At 45.3% G+C, this 20,794-nt stretch overlaps 1 protein-coding gene and 1 non-coding gene across 2 annotated transcripts in view; both read right to left on the bottom strand.

The window, feature by feature from the left end:
- The window catches only part of LOC106595568 (thyrotropin-releasing hormone-degrading ectoenzyme), a 410,422-nt gene that overhangs the window by 303,627 nt on the left and 86,001 nt on the right, over window positions 1-20,794 (bottom strand).
- On the bottom strand, window positions 9,539-9,614 carry trnav-uac (transfer RNA valine (anticodon UAC)). Its single transcript has one exon. It is a non-coding gene; the product is annotated as a tRNA-Val (tRNA).

Genomic DNA, 20,794 nt, shown 5'->3' with positions numbered 1-20,794 from the left:
CTGATTTTTAAAGCTATTTTAACTTTTTATTTGTTTGATCTCCAAGGGAAGGCTATTCCATAGACAAAATGCATGTATGGAAAAATGTGCTCCTCGCAGTACTGTTTACTCTTGGGATTTTACAAGACTTAACACTAGCTCTGGTATTGTGACTGTGTTGGTTATAGACCATATCAATGTGGTTTTTCATGTAACCTGGGGCATGATCATTTAAGATGTCAAACATATAATTACATTTAAGTTGGTCCACTCTGGACTCCAAAGGCAACAAGCTCACCTCCCTGTACCCATATGTGTGTCCTAGGCGGGACATTCAGCATATACCTGATAATATACCTGATAATATTCTTTTGCATGACCTGCATTCTCTTTTTCAGCTTTTTTGTTAACCCACTATACCAAGCAGAGCAGGCATAATCAAAATGACACTGAATCAAGGTTGAGACAAGCAGTTTCTTAACTTAAATGTTAAAATATCTAGCGTTACGGTATAAAAATGTCTATTTGTTTGCCATTTTAGTAAGAATTTTAGCAGCAATCAGGTCTCCAGAAAGGGATTGATCTAGGGACACACCAAGATAAGATACACTTGTTTTAGATTCAATCTTCTTGCCTGCACAGTTTACCGTTATCTTGTCAGCCCTAAGCAATCTACGTTTTGTTCCAAGCAAAATGATTGAGTTTTTCTCAAATGTAGTGACAATTTGTTGTCAGACAACCAATCTCTAACAAAATGCAATTCCTTACTCAGGGTCTCCTCTATGTAAACTGTATCCTTCCCTGTTACCAATATGGCTGAATCATCAACATAAAGCAGGAGTTTACACTTTACTGTAACTGGCATATCATTAACGTATATAAGAAATAAGAGTGGTCCTAAAATGGATCCCTGCGGTACTCCACAGGATATTTATTTGGCCTCTGACAGAACATCACCAACATTACATACTTGTGTTCTGTTGGTCAGATAAGACCTAAACCAATTCACTGCTACATCATTTAGACCCATGCATTTCAGTTTCATCAGGTGAATATCATGGTCTACAGAGTCAAAAGCTTTCTGCAAGTCTAACATGACCCTACCTGTATAGTTCCCCTTCTCACGTTCCTGCATAATGTGGTCAAAAAGATGGATAAGGCAAGTATCAGTGGAATGAGCTGTTCTAAAGCCAGACGGAGTTCATAAACAGGTTTGTGCTCTAGAAGGTATCCCTCAAGTTGATTTAAAAACAAACCTCTCAACAACTTTGGATGAGGTGCTGAGGATCAACACAGGTTTGTAGTTTCCTACATTTGTTTTACTGCTCTTCTTATGGAGCGGAACCACCCGGGGTTGTTCTGAGATCATTGGGTAATGTACCACTACTAATAGAAAGTCTTACAATATGCGTTATCATTTTTGCAGTTACATTTTTTTCCACGGTTTACGAGGCTGATGGAAGTTGTCATTAATGACGTCTATATAACGTTAGGATGTGGCCTTATCCATTTTGTATCTTGCCTGATTTATACAGTTAATATAACCATTATCATCTTGTTGTAGATGTGTCCTTCTGAATCTGTCCAGGTAGCGATCCCTTTTTTCTCAGAAGTGATCCATTTCCCTGACCGCTGTTTGATTCTGAATGTGTTTCATTGTAACCAGAGAGTCGAGTGCAGACAGAAACAGATTTTTTTTAAAGATACCAATCATTGATCAATATCATCACACTTGTGTTCTCACAAACATGAGATCAATCCAGAATTCCAAGGACCTCTACAAAACGTTTCTTTGAGTATTGTTTCATAGACCGTACCTTCATGTATATATTACCTGTCTTTAGTAGCATTATGGATGTCTTACGGGTACAGCAGGTTACCATATGATCACTAAAACCAATATTTAAGACTCCTGACTGACAGACGTTCTCTTGATCTGATACAATAATCAAATCCAAAGTTAATTTACAGTCAATACACACCCGGATTGGCTCAACAATCAATTGTTTTGTCCAAATAACTGATGAATGTTATAATTATACAGGGCATTTACTAGTGTACTTCTCCTGGGGTGATAACTGCACATCTGTATTAAAAATCACCAAGCAGAAGACATTCCCTATCAGCAAATACATTGTGATCACAGCAATTCAATTCCAGTAAATCATAGAAATGATTCTGCTTAGGAGGCCGATAGCAGAAACACCAGCAAGTACAGGACGACATTTATGAACAAGTGTCTCTACCCATGCAACTTCCTTTTCAGATCTGAACGAGGGTTAAAATACACATCCTTCCCAGTAAAAAACACACACACGGCGCCACCACCGTTTCTGGTAATTCTATGAATTCTATAACCCGGAAGCTCAACCTCATCGAGTCATGTCTCAGTCACAGCAACTACTGCACCCAGTGTGTTAGAAGCAAAGAGTTTTAATTCCTCTAATTTGGGCAGCAGGCCCCGTGCGTTCACATGAATAAAATGACGTCCTGTTCGATTGAAACAGTCAAACGTGTCATGTTCTGTGCCCACTGATGATACATCGACTATCTCATCTAGACTGCACTCGTCATTCCTGCTTGTGTCCAGCATCCCAATGTTAAGCACCACATTTAAACAGCATACGTTACAAACAAGCAAAGTGTTACTTTGAGACTTTACAGCTTCATCACATGACAAGGGCTTGATAGGTCTACACTTTATGTGAACAAAACAAATCACAAATGTCACAAGCCACCACTTTTGAATTCTTCCTTACGGTCTTACCACAGTGTGGGCATAGTTGTTTAGCTTGCATTGTGGTGTTTGGGCCAGGACAGGTTGTGTACAACGCCACAGAGCAGCAGGCTGAAGGTAACAAGCAGCTTGTTGGAGTTAACACCGGTCTCAGCGGCGCTGCGGCGTTTCCTGTGTACCTTCCCCCGAGCGGCTCAGCTGTTCCCGTAGGAAAGGTGATATCAGGTGCCGGTAAAGTTGTTCATGGACGAAGTTCACAATATGAAAGGGAAGATTTCCATCCACGTCTTCCAGTGTAGGTGGAACGGGACTTTGGGATCATCGCCATGTTTGAATTGTAGAATAAATTAGAAACGCCAAAGCAAAACTTCTGGCTAGAGCCATAATAGTATTGTGTGTTGCAATATATACAAACAATACCGATATACAAACAAACAATTTGCCCACGATCACATATATCCTACCAACAGGATATTAAAAACTGTAATATCTTATGTTTCACCGAGTCATGATACATTCAGCTCCTCAACCATTGCTCGTGTTTCTTGGCCCAAGAATGCACCTGGTGACCCTGCAAATCCATTTCCAAATCATACCAATAGTGCACTCTCATTGACAGTCAGTTAAGAACAAATTCTTATTTGCAACGACGGCCTACACCGGCCAAATCCGGACGACACTGGGCCAATTGTGCACCACCCTATGGGACTCCCAATTACAGCCGGATGTGATACAGCCTGGATTTGAACCAGGGACTGTAGTGACCTTTCTTGCACTGAGATGCAGTGCCTTAGACCACTACTTCATTCAGAAGCCCGAAAAACTTGGGTCATTTTCCCCCAGGTCTTCTCTTTTTGAGTTCAGCTGCAGGTTTGTTGCCCAATGCTTTTCCATCCCTCCCTGCATCCCTCTCTCTCCTCCCCCTTCGTTCTCATCCCCTACTCTCCCTCATCCCCTACTCTCCCTCATCCCCTACTCTCCGTCATCCCCCACTCTTCCCTCTCTCCCTCTTCTCTTCTTCTCACACATCCTTCTCTCCTCACTCATAACCTCTTCCTCTCCCTCCCTCTCCCCTTCCCTTCCCCCCTTCCTTAATCTCTCCCCCCAACCCGCTCCCCTTCCCTCTCCCCCTCCTCCCTCCCTCCCCCTCCCTCCCCCTCTCCCGTCAGCTATCAGCAGGCTCTGAGGACTATGTTAAATCCCAGTGTTGTGTAGAGAGTAACAGATGAGGTCTGGCCTGCTCTGCTGCTCTGCTGCTCTGAGCTCTGGGGATACCTGATTGATTCTGCCCAACTAACCGTCACCGCCCCCCAGCCTCAGTCCCATAACACACACACTGACGGAAATACACACACATATATACAAAGAAAGGACTTCACAGGCCGTTAACTTTACAACACCAGATTTTTCTCTGTGTTGTTTCTCTACACAGTACAATGCGTATCCCTTAAAGCTACTGAGGTTTCGTGTGTGTGTGTGTGTGTGTGTGTGTGTGTGTGTGTGTGTGTGTGTGTGTGTGTGTGTGTGTGTGCGTGCGTGCGTGCGTGCGTGCGTGCGTGCGTGTGTGTGTGTGTGTCTTCTTATTGAGGAGGGAGGATGGGAAATTGTCTGACATTGAGTGAGGCTGACACTCAAGGGCTTTAGCTGTTACAATGTTGTGCTTCTGCCATGTTGTTGTCATGTTGCTACCATGTTGTTGACATGTTGTTTTTCTACCATGTTGTTGTCATGTTGTGTTGCTTCCATGGTGTTGACTTGTTGTGTTTCTACCATGTTGTTGTCATGTTGTGTTGCTACCATGTTGTTGACATGTTGTGTTGCTACCATGTTGTTGTCATGTTGTGCTGTTGCCATGTTGTGTTGTTGTGTTGTGTTGCTACCGTGTTGTTGTCATGTTGTGTTGTTAAGTTGTGTTTCAACCATGTTGTTGTCATGTTGTGTTGTTAAGTTGTGTTGCTACCATGTTGTTGACATGTTGTGTTGCTACCATGTTGTTGTCATGTTGTGCTAATGCCATGTTGTGTTGTTGTGTTGTGTTGCTACCATGTTGTTGACATGTTGTGTTGCTACCATGTTGTTGTCATGTTGTGCTGTTGCCATGTTGTGTTGTTGTGTTGTGTTGCTACCATGTTGTTGCCATGTTGTGTTGTTAAGTTGTGTTGCTACCACGTTGTTGTCATCTTGTGTTGTTAAGTTGTGTTGCTACCATGTTGTTGTCATGTTGTGTTGTTAAGTTGTGTTTCTACCGTGTTGTTGTCATGTTGTGTTTCTACCATGTTGTAGACATGTTGTGCTGTTAAGTTGTGTTTCTACCATGTTGTTGTCATGTTGTTTTGCTACCATGTTGTTTTCATTTTGTGTTGCTACCATGTTGTTGTCATTTTGTGTTGCTACCATGTTGTTGTCATTTTGTGTTCCTACCATGTTGTTGTCATTTTGTGTTGCTACCATGTTGTTGTCATTTTGTGTTGCTACCATGTTGTTGTCATTTTGTGTTCCTACCATGTTGTTGTCATTTTGTGTTGCTACCATGTTGTTGTCATTTTGTGTTTCTACCATGTTGTTGTCATTTTGTGTTCCTACCATGTTGTGTTGTCATGTTGTTGCTGCTGCCGTGTTGTGTTTCTACCATGTTGTTGTCATTTTGTGTTTCTACCATGTTGTTGTCATTTTGTGCTCCTACCATGTTGTGTTGTCATGTTGTTGCTGCTGCCGTGTTGTGTTGTCATGTTGTGTTGCTACCATGCTGTTGTCATGTTGTGTTGCTACCATGTTGTTGTCATGTCGTGTTGTTAAGTTGTGTTGCTACCATGCTGTTGTCATGTTGTGTTGCTACCATGTTGTTGTAATTTTGTGTTTCTACCATGTTGTGTTGTCATGTTGTTGCTGCTGCCATGTTGTGTTGTCATGCTGTGCTTTTGTCCTATATTTTTATTGAATTAATTTTTAATCCAGGCCTCCGTCCCCCGCAGGAGGCCTTTAGCTTTTTGGTAGGCCGTCATTGTAAATAAGAATTTGTTCATAATTTAACTAGGCAAGTCAGTTAAGGTTGAATAAAGGTTGAATAAAGGTTAGATAAAGGTTGAATAAAGGTTAGATAAAGGTTGAATAAAGGTTAAATGGAAAGGAAAGAAAAACATAATACACTTTGATGTCACTCAGCTCCCTCTGTGATGTCAGAGCAGGTTATAACCTCGTTCTCTCTCCTCTGTTTCTTCTGTCTGGTCCACGGAGGACACAGTTATATTATTCACACAACCATCATACTTTACCTTCTATATATCTTAAAGCCATACATTCAGAATGACTTTAAGGAAGGGCTGGGGCCCAAATGGCCCCTTATTCCCTGTATAGTGGTTCCCTGCCTAGGGGCCCTGGTGAAAATTAGTGCGCTATACAGGGACATACCCTGAGGACGCTATAGCTGGACATTTGTCACTCTCAGAACCAGTCTATTTTAAGCTCAAACAGAAAGAGCCAGAGACTAAAATAACTGTGAGGTTTGACATAGAGAGAGAGAAAGAATCACCCTGGAGAAAGGAGGCCATCCTAGCACAGGATTAAATGATAACTCACACAGAGAGGAGAGAGAGAGAGAGAGAGAGAGAGACAGAACCACCCTGGAGAAAGGAGGCCATCCTAACACATGAGAGAAGGAAAGAGTTCAGAGTAGACTGGACAAGACACTCTGTTAGGGATATCTTCAATGGTTCTTTCTTCCCTGAGCTCTGTAGTCTAGAGGATGAGACACTCTGTGAGGGATATCTTCAGTGGTTCTTTCTTCCCTGAGCTCTATAGTCTAGAGCCCTTCAACTCAATTCTGAACCTCCAAGCCAGTTCCACTGCTTTTTCTATTATTATTCCCCTCTAATCAGGGACTGATTTAGACCTGGGATACCAGGTTCCCCTCTAATCAGGGACTGATTTAGACCTGGGACATCAGGTTCCCCTCTAATCAGGGATTGATTTAGACCTGGGATACCAGGTTCCCCTCTGATCAGGAACTGATTGAGACCTGGGATACCAGGTTCCCCTCTAATCAGGGACTGATTTAGACCTGGGACACCAGGTTCCCCTCTAATCAGGGACTGATTTAGACCTGGGACATCAGGTTCCCCTCTAATCAGGGATTGATTTAGACCTGGGATACCAGGTTCCCCTCTGATCAGGAACTGATTGAGACCTGGGATACCAGGTTCCCCTCTAATCAGGAACTGATTTAGACCTGGGACATCAGGTTCCCCTCTGATCAGGGACTGATTTAGACCTGGGACATCAGGTTCCCCTCTGATCAGGGACTGATTTAGACCTGGGACATCAGGTTCCCCTCTAATCAGGGACTGATTTAGACCTGGGACATCAGGTTCCCCTCTAATCAGGGACTGATTTAGACCTGGGATACCAGGTTCCCCTCTGATCAGGAACTGATTGAGACCTGGGATACCAGGTTCCCCTCTAATCAGGAACTGATTTAGACCTGGGACATCAGGTTCCCCTCTGATCAGGGACTGATTTAGACCTGGGACATCAGGTTCCCCTCTGATCAGGGACTGATTTAGACCTGGGACATCAGGTTCCCCTCTAATCAGGGACTGATTTAGACCTGGGACATCAGGTTCCCCTCTGATCAGGGACTGATTTAGACCTGGGACATCAGGTTCCCCTCTAATCAGGGACTGATTTAGACATGGGACATCAGGTTCCCCTCTGATCAGGGACTGATTTAGACCTGGGACATCAGGTTCCCCTCTAATCAGGGACTGATTTAGACATGGGACATCAGGTTCCCCTCTGATCAGGGACTGATTTAGACCTGGGACATCAGGTGGGTGCAATTAATGATCAGGCAGAACAGAAAACTAGCTGGTTTTGGACCTGGCAGTGTCAGAGTTCAATACCCCTGGTCTAGAGAATGACAGAAAGACAATTGTTAGATTTGACATTCTAATTTGAATCATTATTCTGTGTCTTTGTCCTTTGTTGTAAAACTGTTTCCATGGCTACACACCTCCTCTAAGCTTTGATAGGAGATCAAGCGGACACATGGGATGGATCACAGGGACACAATAGGGCAGATGATTGTCTGTGCCTCGTCTGGTCCATACAGAAAACTGTTAGGCTCGGGCTAGTCCTATAAACGCACCACCATTTTTGCTCTATCCTGTCTGAACAACTAATAACATGAGTATCAACATTACGGACATGATGAACTGATAAACAAAAAAAATATTTGATTGGTTAATGATAAAAGGCCATATTTTCCCTCAAGTCACAAAGGGCCTTGTTCACCTCTCATAATGTTGTTACAATTCAAATTGATTGGTTGTTTTGTCACTCTGCTAAAATGGCCTCCGGTCCCCGTCTCCCCCACACTCTATGTTCTCTCTAAATGAAAATTGTTTCTCAAAACAAGAACGGGTCACGGCACATGAACGCCGCGGTTGTCACATCTTAAATTGGTCATTTTAATCAGTCGCCCCAAATGACACTCTATTTCCTAGTTAGTGCACTACTTTTGTTCAGGGCCCACAGGGTTCTGGTCAAAACTACTGCACTATGTAGGGAACAGGGTGGCATTTGAGACGCTGTCTTAACAGCCTACATTTGTCACAGTGCTCAGGCAGAGGCCTTGATTATACCACTGTTGACCTCCTACTTTGTACCACAACTGATGTTGGGCAACATGTCATGGTGTCAGAAGCCTTCCCTTCTACTGTAATTACAACAAGCCCTGATATGTTAAGAGGAACAACAACCTTGAAGAATAAAGATGCACCATAATTGCACAAGACCTCTGTAATTTCCACCCTAAATGGCTTTGTGTATCATTAGATTACGCCTGACTACCTAGCATAGAGGGAAAACATTATTCCTCTATTCCCACCCACACAAAATAACATCCCACAGACAAACATACATGTATAATTCATGATCATCCACCATGGACCACTACTGACCAGAGTTAACATCCACCATGGACCACTACTGACCAGAGTTAACATCCACCATGGACCACTACTGACCAGAGTTAACATCCACCATGGACCACTGCTGACCAGAGTTAACATCCACCATGGACCACTACTGACCAGAGTTAACATCCACCATGGACCACTACTGACCAGAGTTAACATCCACCATGGACCACTACTGACCAGAGTTAACATCCACCATGGACCACTGCTGACCAGAGTTAACATCCACCATGGACCACTACTGACCAGAGTTAACATCCACCATGGACCACTACTGACCAGAGTTAACATCCACCATGGACCACTGCTGACCAGAGTTAACATCCACCATGGACCACTGCTGACCAGAGTTAACATCCACCATGGACCACTGCTGACCAGAGTTAACATCCACCATGGACCACGGCTGACCAGAGTTAACATCCACCATGGACCACTACTGACCAGAGTTAACATCCACCATGGACCACTACTGACCAGAGTTAACATCCACCATGGACCACTGCTGACCAGAGTTAACATCCACCATGGACCACTACTGACCAGAGTTAACATCCACCATGGACCACTGCTGACCAGATTTAACATCTACCATGGACCACAACTATGTTTGTGTGTGTGTCTCTGTGTGTCTCTGTGTGTGTGTGTGTGTGAATAGTAAAGGTTAGGGTGAGAGGTGAGTGTGTCTGTGTGTGTGTGAACTGCAAAGGTTAGGGGAGGACAGGGTGAGAGTGTGTGAACATTTTTTACATTTTAGTCATTTAGCAGACGCTCTTATCCAGAGCGACTTACGGTAGTGAATGCATACATTTCATACAATTTCATAGATTTTTTTTTTTTCTGTGCTGGCCCCCCGTGGGAATCGAACCCACAACCCTGGCGTTGTAAACACCATGCTCTACCAACTGAGCTACAGGGAAGGCCAGGGGAGGACAGGGTGAGAGGTGAGTGTGTGTGAACAGTAAAGGTTAGGGGAGGACAGGGTGAGAGGTGAGTGTGTGTGAACAGTAAAGGTTAGAGGAGGACAGGGTGAGAGGTGAGTGTGTGTGAACAGTAAAGGTTAGAGGAGGACAGGGTGAGAGGTGAGTGTGTGTGAACAGTAAAGGTTAGAGGAGGACAGGGTGAGAGGTGAGTGTGTGTGAACAGTAAAGGTTAGAGGAGGACAGTGGTGAGAGGTGAGTGTGTGTGAACAGTAAAGGTTAGAGGAGGACAGGGTGAGAGGTGAGTGTGTGTGAACAGTAAAGGTTAGAGGAGGACAGGGTGAGAGGTGAGTGTGTGTGAACAGTAAAGGTTAGAGGAGGACAGGGTGAGAGGTGAGTGTGTGTGAACAGTAAAGGTTAGAGGAGGACAGGGTGAGAGGTGAGTGTGTGTGCGTGGTGGGAGGACAGGGTGAGAGGGAGGTGTGGACGAGGAGGGAGGCAGGGTGAGAGGTGAGTGTGTGTGAACAGTAAAGGTTAGAGGAGGACAGGGTGAGAGGTGAGTGTGTGTGAACAGTAAAGGTTAGAGGAGGACAGGGTGAGAGGTGAGTGTGTGTGAACAGTAAAGGTTAGAGGAGGACAGGGTGAGAGGTGAGTGTGTGTGAACAGTAAAGGTTAGAGGAGGACAGGGTGAGAGGTGAGTGTGTGTGAACAGTAAAGGTTAGAGGAGGACAGGGTGAGAGGTGAGTGTGTGTGAACAGTAAAGGTTAGAGGAGGACAGGGTGAGAGGTGAGTGTGTGTGAACAGTAAAGGTTAGAGGAGGACAGGGTGAGAGGTGAGTGTGTGTGAACAGTAAAGGTTAGAGGAGGACAGGGTGAGAGGTGAGTGTGTGTGAACAGTAAAGGTTAGAGGAGGACAGGGTGAGAGGTGAGTGTGTGTGAACAGTAAAGGTTAGAGGAGGACAGGGTGAGAGGTGAGTGTGTGTGAACAGTAAAGGTTAGAGGAGGACAGGGTGAGAGGTGAGTGTGTGTGAACAGTAAAGGTTAGAGGAGGACAGGGTGAGAGGTGAGTGTGTGTGAACAGTAAAGGTTAGAGGAGGACAGGGTGAGAGGTGAGTGTGTGTGAACAGTAAAGGTTAGAGGAGGACAGGGTGAGAGGTGAGTGTGTGTGAACAGTAAAGGTTAGAGGAGGACAGGGTGAGAGGTGAGTGTGTGTGAACAGTAAAGGTTAGAGGAGGACAGGGTGAGAGGTGAGTGTGTGTGAACAGTAAAGGTTAGAGGAGGACAGGGTGAGAGGTGAGTGTGTGTGAACAGTAAAGGTTAGAGGAGGACAGGGTGAGAGGTGAGTGTGTGTGAACAGTAAAGGTTAGAGGAGGACAGGGTGAGAGGTGAGTGTGTGTGAACAGTAAAGGTTAGAGGAGGACAGGGTGAGAGGTGAGTGTGTGTGAACAGTAAAGGTTAGAGGAGGACAGGGTGAGAGGTGAGTGTGTGTGAACAGTAAAGGTTAGAGGAGGACAGGGTGAGAGGTGAGTGTGTGTGAACAGTAAAGGTTAGAGGAGGACAGGGTGAGAGGTGAGTGTGTGTGAACAGTAAAGGTTAGAGGAGGACAGGGTGAGAGGTGAGTGTGTGTGAACAGTAAAGGTGGGGGCGGGTGAGAGGGAGGGGGACAGGGTGAGGAGGCGGGTGGGGGAGTGTGTGTGAACAGTAAAGGTTAGAGGAGGACAGGGTGAGAGGTGAGTGTGTGTGAACAGTAAAGGTTAGAGGAGGACAGGGTGAGAGGTGAGTGTGTGTGAACAGTAAAGGTTAGGGAGGACAGGGTGAGAGGTGAGTGTGTGTGAACAGTAAAGGTTAGAGGAGGACAGGGTGAGAGGTGAGTGTGTGTGAACAGTAAAGGTTAGAGGAGGACAGGGTGAGAGGTGAGTGTGTGTGAACAGTAAAGGTTAGAGGAGGACAGGGTGAGAGGTGAGTGTGTGTGAACAGTAAAGGTTAGAGGAGGACAGGGTGAGAGGTGAGTGTGTGTGAACAGTAAAGGTTAGAGGAGGACAGGGTGAGAGGTGAGTGTGTGTGAACAGTAAAGGTTAGAGGAGGACAGGGTGAGAGGTGAGTGTGTGTGAACAGTAAAGGTTAGAGGAGGACAGGGTGAGAGGTGAGTGTGTGTGAACAGTAAAGGTTAGAGGAGGACAGGGTGAGAGGTGAGTGTGTGTGAACAGTAAAGGTTAGAGGAGGACAGGGTGAGAGGTGAGTGTGTGTGAACAGTAAAGGTTAGAGGAGGACAGGGTGAGAGGTGAGTGTGTGTGAACAGTAAAGGTTAGGGGAGGACAGGGTGAGAGGTGAGTGTGTGTGAACAGTAAAGGTTAGAGGAGGACAGGGTGAGAGGTGAGTGTGTGTGAACAGTAAAGGTTAGAGGAGGACAGGGTGAGAGGTGAGTGTGTGTGAACAGTAAAGGTTAGAGGAGGACAGGGTGAGAGGTGAGTGTGTGTGAACAGTAAAGGTTAGAGGAGGACAGGGTGAGAGGTGAGTGTGTGTGAACAGTAAAGGTTAGAGGGAGGACAGGGTGAGAGGTGAGTGTGTGTGAACAGTAAAGGTTAGAGGAGGACAGGGTGAGAGGTGAGTGTGTGTGAACAGTAAAGGTTAGAGGAGGACAGGGTGAGAGGTGAGTGTGTGTGAACAGTAAAGGTTAGAGGAGGACAGGGTGAGAGGTGAGTGTGTGTGAACAGTAAAGGTTAGAGGGAGGACAGGGTGAGAGGTGAGTGTGTGTGAACAGTAAAGGTTAGAGGAGGACAGGGTGAGAGGTGAGTGTGTGTGAACAGTAAAGGTTAGAGGAGGACAGGGTGAGAGGTGAGTGTGTGTGAACAGTAAAGGTTAGGAGGAGGACAGGGTGAGAGGTGAGTGAGTGTGTGTGAACAGTAAAGGTTAGAGGAGGACAGGGTGAGAGGTGAGTGTGTGTGAACAGTAAAGGTTAGAGGAGGACAGGGTGAGAGGTGAGTGTGTGTGAACAGTAAAGGTTAGGAGGACAGGGTGAGAGGTGAGTGTGTGTGAACAGTAAAGGTTAGGGGAGGACAGGGTGAGAGGTGAGTGTGTGTGAACAGTAAAGGTTAGAGGAGGACAGGGTGAGAGGTGAGTGTGTGTGTGGAACAGTAAAGGTTAGGGAGGACAGGGTGAGAGGTGAGTGTGTGTGAACAGTAAAGGTTAGAGGAGGACAGGGTGAGAGGTGAGTGTGTGTGAACAGTAAAGGTTAGGGGAGGACAGGGTGAGAGGTGAGTGTGTGTGAACAGTAAAGGTTAGAGGAGGACAGGGTGAGAGGTGAGTGTGTGTGAACAGTAAAGGTTAGAGGAGGACAGGGTGAGAGGTGAGTGTGTGTGAACAGTAAAGGTTAGAGGAGGACAGGGTGAGAGGTGAGTGTGTGTGAACAGTAAAGGTTAGAGGAGGACAGGGTGAGAGGTGAGTGTGTGTGAACAGTAAAGGTTAGAGGAGGACAGGGTGAGAGGTGAGTGTGTGTGAACAGTAAAGGTTAGAGGAGGACAGGGTGAGAGGTGAGTGTGTGTGAACAGTAAAGGTTAGAGGAGGACAGGGTGAGAGGTGAGTGTGTGTGAACAGTAAAGGTTAGAGGAGGACAGGGTGAGAGGTGAGTGTGTGGTGAACAGTAAAGGTTAGAGGAGGACAGGGTGAGAGGTGAGTGTGTGTGAACAGTAAAGGTTAGAGGAGGACAGGGTGAGAGGTGAGTGTGTGTGGTGAACAGTAAAGTGGTTAGTAGGGAGGGACAGGGTGAGAGGTGAGTGTGTGTGAACAGTAAAGGTTAGAGGAGGACAGGGTGAGAGGTGAGTGTGTGTGTGTGAACAGTAAAGGTTAGAGGAGGACAGGGTGAGAGGTGAGTGTGTGTGAACAGTAAAGGTTAGAGGAGGACAGGGTGAGAGGTGAGTGAGTGTGTGTGAACAGTAAAGGTTAGAGGAGGACAGGGTGAGAGGTGAGTGTGTGTGAACAGTAAAGGTTAGAGGAGGACAGGGTGAGAGGTGAGTGAGTGTGTGTGAACAGTAAAGGTTAGAGGAGGACAGGGTGAGAGGTGAGTGTGTGTGAACAGTAAAGGTTAGAGGAGGACAGGGTGAGAGGTGAGTGTGTGTGAACAGTAAAGGTTAGAGGAGGACAGGGTGAGAGGTGAGTGTGTGTGAACAGTAAAGGTTAGAGGAGGACAGGGTGAGAGGTGAGTGTGTGAACAGTAAAGGTTAGAGGAGGACAGGGTGAGAGGTGAGTGTGTGTGAACAGTAAAGGTTATAGGAGGACAGGGTGAGAGGTGAGTGTGTGTGAACAGTAAAGGTTATAGGAGGACAGGGTGAGAGGTGAGTGTGTGTGAACAGTAAAGGTTAGAGGAGGACAGGGTGAGAGGTGAGTGTGTGTGAACAGTAAAGGTTAGAGGAGGACAGGGTGAGAGGTGAGTGTGTGAACAGTAAAGGTTATAGGAGGACAGGGTGAGAGGTGAGTGTGTGTGAACAGTAAAGGTTAGAGGAGGACAGGGTGAGAGGTGAGTGTGTGTGAACAGTAAAGGTTAGAGGAGGACAGGGTGAGAGGTGAGTGTGTGTGAACAGTAAAGGTTAGGGGAGGACAGGGTGAGAGGTGAGTGTGTGTGAACAGTAAAGGTTAGAGGAGGACAGGGTGAGAGGTGAGTGTGTGTGAACAGTAAAGGTTAGAGGAGGACAGGGTGAGAGGTGAGTGTGTGTGAACAGTAAAGGTTAGGGGAGGACAGGGTGAGAGGTGAGTGTGTGTGAACAGTAAAGGTTAGAGGAGGACAGGGTGAGAGGTGAGTGTGTGTGAACAGTAAAGGTTAGAGGAGGACAGGGTGAGAGGTGAGTGTGTGTGAACAGTAAAGCTTAGGGGAGGACAGGGTGAGAGGTGATGTCACTGCATGAAATAGTTGATCCTTGACATTCCACTCTATAGATGTCCTGGTGAACTCTGAACTCTGGTTTTACTCAGGTTCCTCTCTGGTGGGGAGACAGGGTAGCCTGGTCACAGGGTAGCCTGGTCACAGATCCTTTCCAACTCTTGTCAAGACAGCACAAACATATTGGGGATCAGGCTAGGTTTAAGGCACTCAGTGAATTTAAAGTTTCAGCCAGGGTCAGGGATACTACAGGACGAGTTTGATTTGACCTCTTAGTGACTCAGACTTTGGTTGAATCTGTCTCTGTGTGGATTTAGTGTCTGTCTGTCTGTCTGTCTGTCTGTCTGTCTGTCTGTCTGTCTGTCTGTCTGTCTGTCTGTCTGTCTGTCTGTCTGTCTGTCTGTCTGTCTGTCTGTCTGTCTGTCTGTCTGTCTGTCTCTTTGTCTCTCTGTGTCTCTCTCTCTCTTTCTCTCTCTCTGTGTCTCTCTCTCTGTCTCTCTCTCTCTTTCTCTCTCTCTCTGTCTCTCTCTCTCCCTCCTCCGCCCGGCAACTTGCCAGGAGAGACGGCTACTCGGCTAGTGGAGTTCCGTTCCGCAGCCCATCTCTCCTCCTCTCCTCCTACTTTTGTCATAATCAATCCAATTATAGGATTACATCCTGGATTATTGACTGGTTCTCTGGAGTCAATTTTATTCAGATTAAATCCCCTATTACAAACTCCCTGCCAATGCAATTTACTGCCAGCCGGCCCAACCCAGAATCTGCTCAAGGTTTACTGTGGGTAAAGCCACCAATGCCTCTCCCAAATCCTCCACATGCACTCCACAGCAGTAACACTCAGAGACAGACAGAGAGTGAGAGAGAATGGAAATTATAAAACTTCATGGTGTGATTTTCAACTTCATTGTGATCAGATGCCATCTATCTACACAGATTAACAGAGTAACAGATTAACAGAGTAACAGATTAACAGATTAACAGAGTAACAGAGTAACAGATTAACAGAGTAACATATTAACAGAGTAACAGAGTAACAGATTAACAGAGTAACATATTAACAGAGTAACAGAGTAACAGAGTAACAGAGTAACAGATTAACAGAGTAACAGAGTAACAGAGTAACAGAGTAACAGATTAACAGAGTAACATATTAACAGAGTAACAGAGTAACAGAGTAACATATTAACAGAGTAACAGATTAACAGAGTAACAGAATAACAGAGTAACAGATTAACAGAGTAACAGAGTAACAGAGTAACAGAGTAACAGATTAACAGAGCAACAGATTAACAGAGTAACATATTAACAGAGTAACAGAGTAACAGATTAACAGAGTAACAGAATAACAGAGTAACAGATTAACAGAGTAACAGAGTAACAGAGTAACAGAGTAACAGATTAACAGAGTGACAGATTAACAGAGTAACAGAGTAACAGATTAACAGAGTAACAGATTAACAGAGTAACAGAGTAACAGAGTAACAGATTAATAGAGTAACAGATTAACAGAGTAACATATTAACAGAGTAACAGAGTAACAGATTAACAGAGTAACAGAATAACAGAGTAACAGATTAACAGAGTAACAGAGTAACAGAGTAACAGATTAACAGAGTAACAGATTAACAGAGTAACAGAGTAACAGATTAACAGAGTAACAGAGTAACAGATTAACAGAGTAACAGATTAACAGATTAACAGATTAACAGAGTAACAGAATAACAGATTAACAGAGTAACAGAGTAACAGATTAACAGATTAACAGTTCAGTAACAGTAAATAGCCCACCCAACTACCTCATCCCCATAATGTTATTTCTTTTTTTAAATGTATTTTGCTCTTTTGCACCACAGTATCTCTACTTGCACATCATCATCTGCACATCGATCACTCCAGTATTAATGCTAAATTGTCATTTTTACCACACTATGGCCTATTTATTGCCTTACCTCCCTAATCGTACTACATTTGCACACACTGTATATAGATTTTTCTATTGTGTTATTGACTGTAGGCTTGTTTATTCCACGTGTAACTAACTCTGTGGTATGATTGTTGTCGAACTGCTTTGCTTTATCCTGACCAGGTCACAGATGTACATGACAACTTGTTCTCAACTGGCCTACCTGGTTAAAACAGGTGAAATAAAATGAAAATAAAAATATAACAGACACATTCCAACCCTGTAATCAGATGGCATCTATCTACACAGACTGACAGACACATTCCAACCCTGTAATCAGATGGCATCTATCTACACAGACTGACAGACACATTCCAACCCTGTAATCAGATGGCATCTATCTACACAGACTGACAGACACATTCCAACCCTGTAATCAGATGGCATCTATCTACACAGACTGACAGACACATTCCAACCCTGTAATCAGATGGCATCTATCTACATCAACACCCCCCCTCCCCTAAACCAGGCTGTTATAACACAGCCCCTCTCCCCCCTCCCTCCCCTAAACCAGGCTGTTATAACACAGCCCCTCTTCCCCCTCCCTCCCCTAAACCAGGCTGTTATAACACAGCCCCTCTCCCCCCTCCCTCCCCTAAACCAGGCTGTTATAACACAGCCCCTCTCCCCCCTCCCTCCCCTAAACCAGGCTGTTATAACACAGCCCCTCTCCCCCCTCCCTCCCCTAAACCAGGCTGTTATAACACAGCCCCTCTCCCCCCCCCCACCCTAAACCAGGCTGTTGTAACACAGCCCCTCTCCCCCCTCCCTCCCCTAAACCAGGCTGTTGTAACACAGCCCCTCTCCCCCCTCCCTCCCCTAAACCAGGCTGTTATAACACAGCCCCTCTCCCCCCTCCCTCCCCTAAACCAGGCTGTTATAACACAGCCCCTCTCCCCCCCCCACCCGAAACCAGGCTGTTATAACACAGCCCCTCTCCCCCTCCCTCCCCTAAACCAGGCTGTTATAACACAGCCCCTCTCCCCCCCCCACCCTAAACCAGGCTGTTATAACACAGCCCCTCCCCCCCCTACCCTAAACCAGGCTGTTATAACACAGCCCCTCTCCCCCCCCCCCACCCTAAACCAGGCTGTTATAACACAGCCCCTCTCGTCCCCCCCCTAAACCAGGCTGTTATAACACAGCCCCTCTCTGTTCCACCCCCCCTCCCCTAAACCAGGCTGTTATAACACAGCCCCTCTCCCCCCCCCCCCCACCCTAAACCAGGCTGTTATAACACAGCCCCCCCACCCTAAACCAGGCTGTTGTAACTAAATGTCCAATTTGCTGAGCCCCCTGCAGTCTTTCAGCTGTGATGTATTGGGGTCCCGGTGGAGGGCTGTCAGAGCCAGCTGACAGCATTAAGCCCCAAGACAAATGGGACTGATTTAAAGCACACATGAGGTGCTACACTGTCAAACTTCAGGGAAGACACTGCCAGCCTCCCAGATTAAGGAAGTTAAATGTTTCATAGTGCGATAAGGCTAACGCTTTTTCAAGTGGGAAACATTCTAAAGTTACTCAGAAAGGAACATATATTTATTACATTTTACAACATATATATATACAGTCCCTTTGAAAAGTATTCAAACACCTTCCCTTTTTCCACATTTTTTTACGTTACAGCCTTATACTAAAATTGTTTTATTTTTTATCCTCACCAATCTACACACACTACCCCATAATGACAAAGTGAAAACAGGTCGTTACAAATTTTTACAAATGTATAAAAATAAAAAAAACAACAGAAATACCTTATTTACATAAGTATTCAGACCCTTTGCTATGACACTTGAAATTGAGCTCAGATGCATCCTGTTTCCATTGATCATCCTTGATATGTTTCTACAACTTGATTGTAGTCCACCTGTGGTTAATTCAATTGATTGGACATGATTTGGAAAGGCACACCCCTGTCTATATAAGGTCCCACAGTTGACAGTGCATGTCAGAGCAAAAACCAAGCCATGAGGGCAAAGGAATTGTCCGTAGAGCTCCGAGACAGGATTGTGTCGAGGCACAGATCTGTGGAAGGGTACCAGAAAATGTCTGCAGCATTGAAGGTCCCCAAGAAGTGGCCTCCATCATTCTTAAATGGAAGAAGTTTGGAACCACCAAGACTCTTCCTAGAGCTGGCTGCCCGGCCAAACTGAGCAATTGGGTGAAAAGGGCCAGAGAGGTGACAAAGAACCCAATTGTCACTCTGACAGAGCTCCAGAGTTCCTCTGTGGAGATGGGAGAACCTTCCAGAAGGACAACCATCTCTGCAGCACTCCACTAATAAGGCCTTTATGGTAGAATGACCAGACAGAAGCCACTCCTCAGTAAAAGGCACATGACAGCCTGCTTGGACTTTCCCAACAGGCACCTAAAAACTCTCAGACCATGAGAAACAAGATTCTCTGGTCTGATGAAACCAAGATTGAACTATTTGGCTTGAATACCAAGCATCATGTCTGGAGGAAACCTGGCACCATCCTTAAGGAGAAGCGTAGTGGTGGCAGCATCATTCTATGGGGATGTTTTTCAGTGGCAGGGACTGGGAGACTAGTCAGGATCGAGGCAAAGATGAACGAAGCAAAGTACAGAGAGATCCTTGATGAAAACCTGCTCCAGGGTGCTCAGGACCTCAGACTGGGGCGAAGGTTCACCTTCCAACAGGACAACGACCCTAAGCCCACAACCAAGACAACGCAGGAGTGACTTCGGGACAAGTCTCTGAATGTCCTTGAGCGGCCCAGCCAGAGCCCGGACTTGAACCCGATCGAACATCTCTGGAGAGACCTGAAAATAGCTGTGCAGCAACGCTCCCCATTCAACCTGACAGAGCTTGAGAGGATCTGCAGAGAAGAATGGGAGAAACTCCCCAAATACAGGTGTGTCAAGCTTGTAGCGTCATACCCAAGAAGACTGGAGGCTGTAATCACTGACAAAGGTGCTTCAACAAAGTACTAAGTAAAGGGTCTTTTTATTTTAATAAATTAGCAAAAATGTCTAATAAACAGCTTTTGCTTTGTCATTATGGGGTATTGTGTGTAGATTGATGAGGGGAAAAAACTATTTAATCAATTTTAGAATAAGGCTGTAACATAACAAAATGTGGAACAAGTCAAGGGTCTGAATACTTTCCGAAGACACTGTATATTTTCCATGGTTCAGCCTTTGCCTGAGTGATGCCTACTCTGCCTTGGGCAGTGCTGGATTCCTATGTGAGGCAGGCAGGTGGGTTCTGAGAGACAACATATGGTTTTGTTCCATGATTCAGCCTTTGCCTGAGTGATGCCTACTCTGATCTAAGCAGTGCTGGATTCCTATGTGAGGCAGGAAGGCCGGGTTCTGAGAGACAACATATGGTTTTGGGTTTAGAATAGCGAAGCAAAAACAGAAGCCCGTCAAGCTAAGTTAGCATTTCGGTCGTCACCTCCAACTCCAACCCCAGCCTGCCGGTCGAGTCAGGTGACGAGCTAGTCTAGTGGAGAACACTTCATAATACATGGAGGGGAGAAAACCTGACAGACAGAACACAGCTACTGGAATATAAAGGTCACAGTCTCCACAGCAGAGAGAGAGAGAGGTGGGGGGAGAGAGGGAGATAGAGAGGGAAGGAGGGAAGGAGGGAGATGGAGAGAGGGAAGGAGATAGGGAAGGAGGGAGATGAAGGGAGGTAGAGAGGGAGAGGAAGGGAGGGAGGAGAGAGAAAGGAGAGAGAGAGGGGATGGAGGGGGAGAGAGGGAGAGAGAGAGAGAGAGAGAGAGAGAGAGAGAGAGGGATGGAGTGGGGAGAGACTCCACCTAAACTATATCCACACTACACCTAAACTATATCCACAATACACCTAAACTATATCCACAATACACCTAAACTATATCCACAATACACCTAAACTATATCCACACTACACCTAAACTGTATCCACACTACACCTAAACTATATCCACACTACACCTAAACTATATCCACAATACACCTACACTATATCCATACTACACCTAAACTATATCCACAATACACCTAAACTATATCCACAATACACCTAAACTATATCAACAATACACCTAAACTATATCCACAATACAACTAAACTATATCAACAATACACCTAAACTATATCCACAATACAACTAAACTATATCCACAATACACCTAAACTATATCCACAATACACCTAAACTATATCCACAATACACCTAAACTATATCCACAATACACCAACACTATATCCACAATACACCTAAACTATATCCACAATACACCTAAACTATATCCATAATACACCTAAACTATATCCACAATACACCTAAACTATATCCATAATACACCTAAACTATATCCACAATACACCTAA

This window comes from Salmo salar, chromosome 07 (genome assembly GCF_965601325.2).
Source record: "Salmo salar chromosome 07, fSalSal1, whole genome shotgun sequence".
In the NCBI taxonomy this organism is placed as follows: Eukaryota; Metazoa; Chordata; class Actinopteri; order Salmoniformes; family Salmonidae; genus Salmo; species Salmo salar.
Note: the sequence above shows the minus strand (reverse complement) of the source record. Positions and strands in the feature narration are given on the sequence as shown.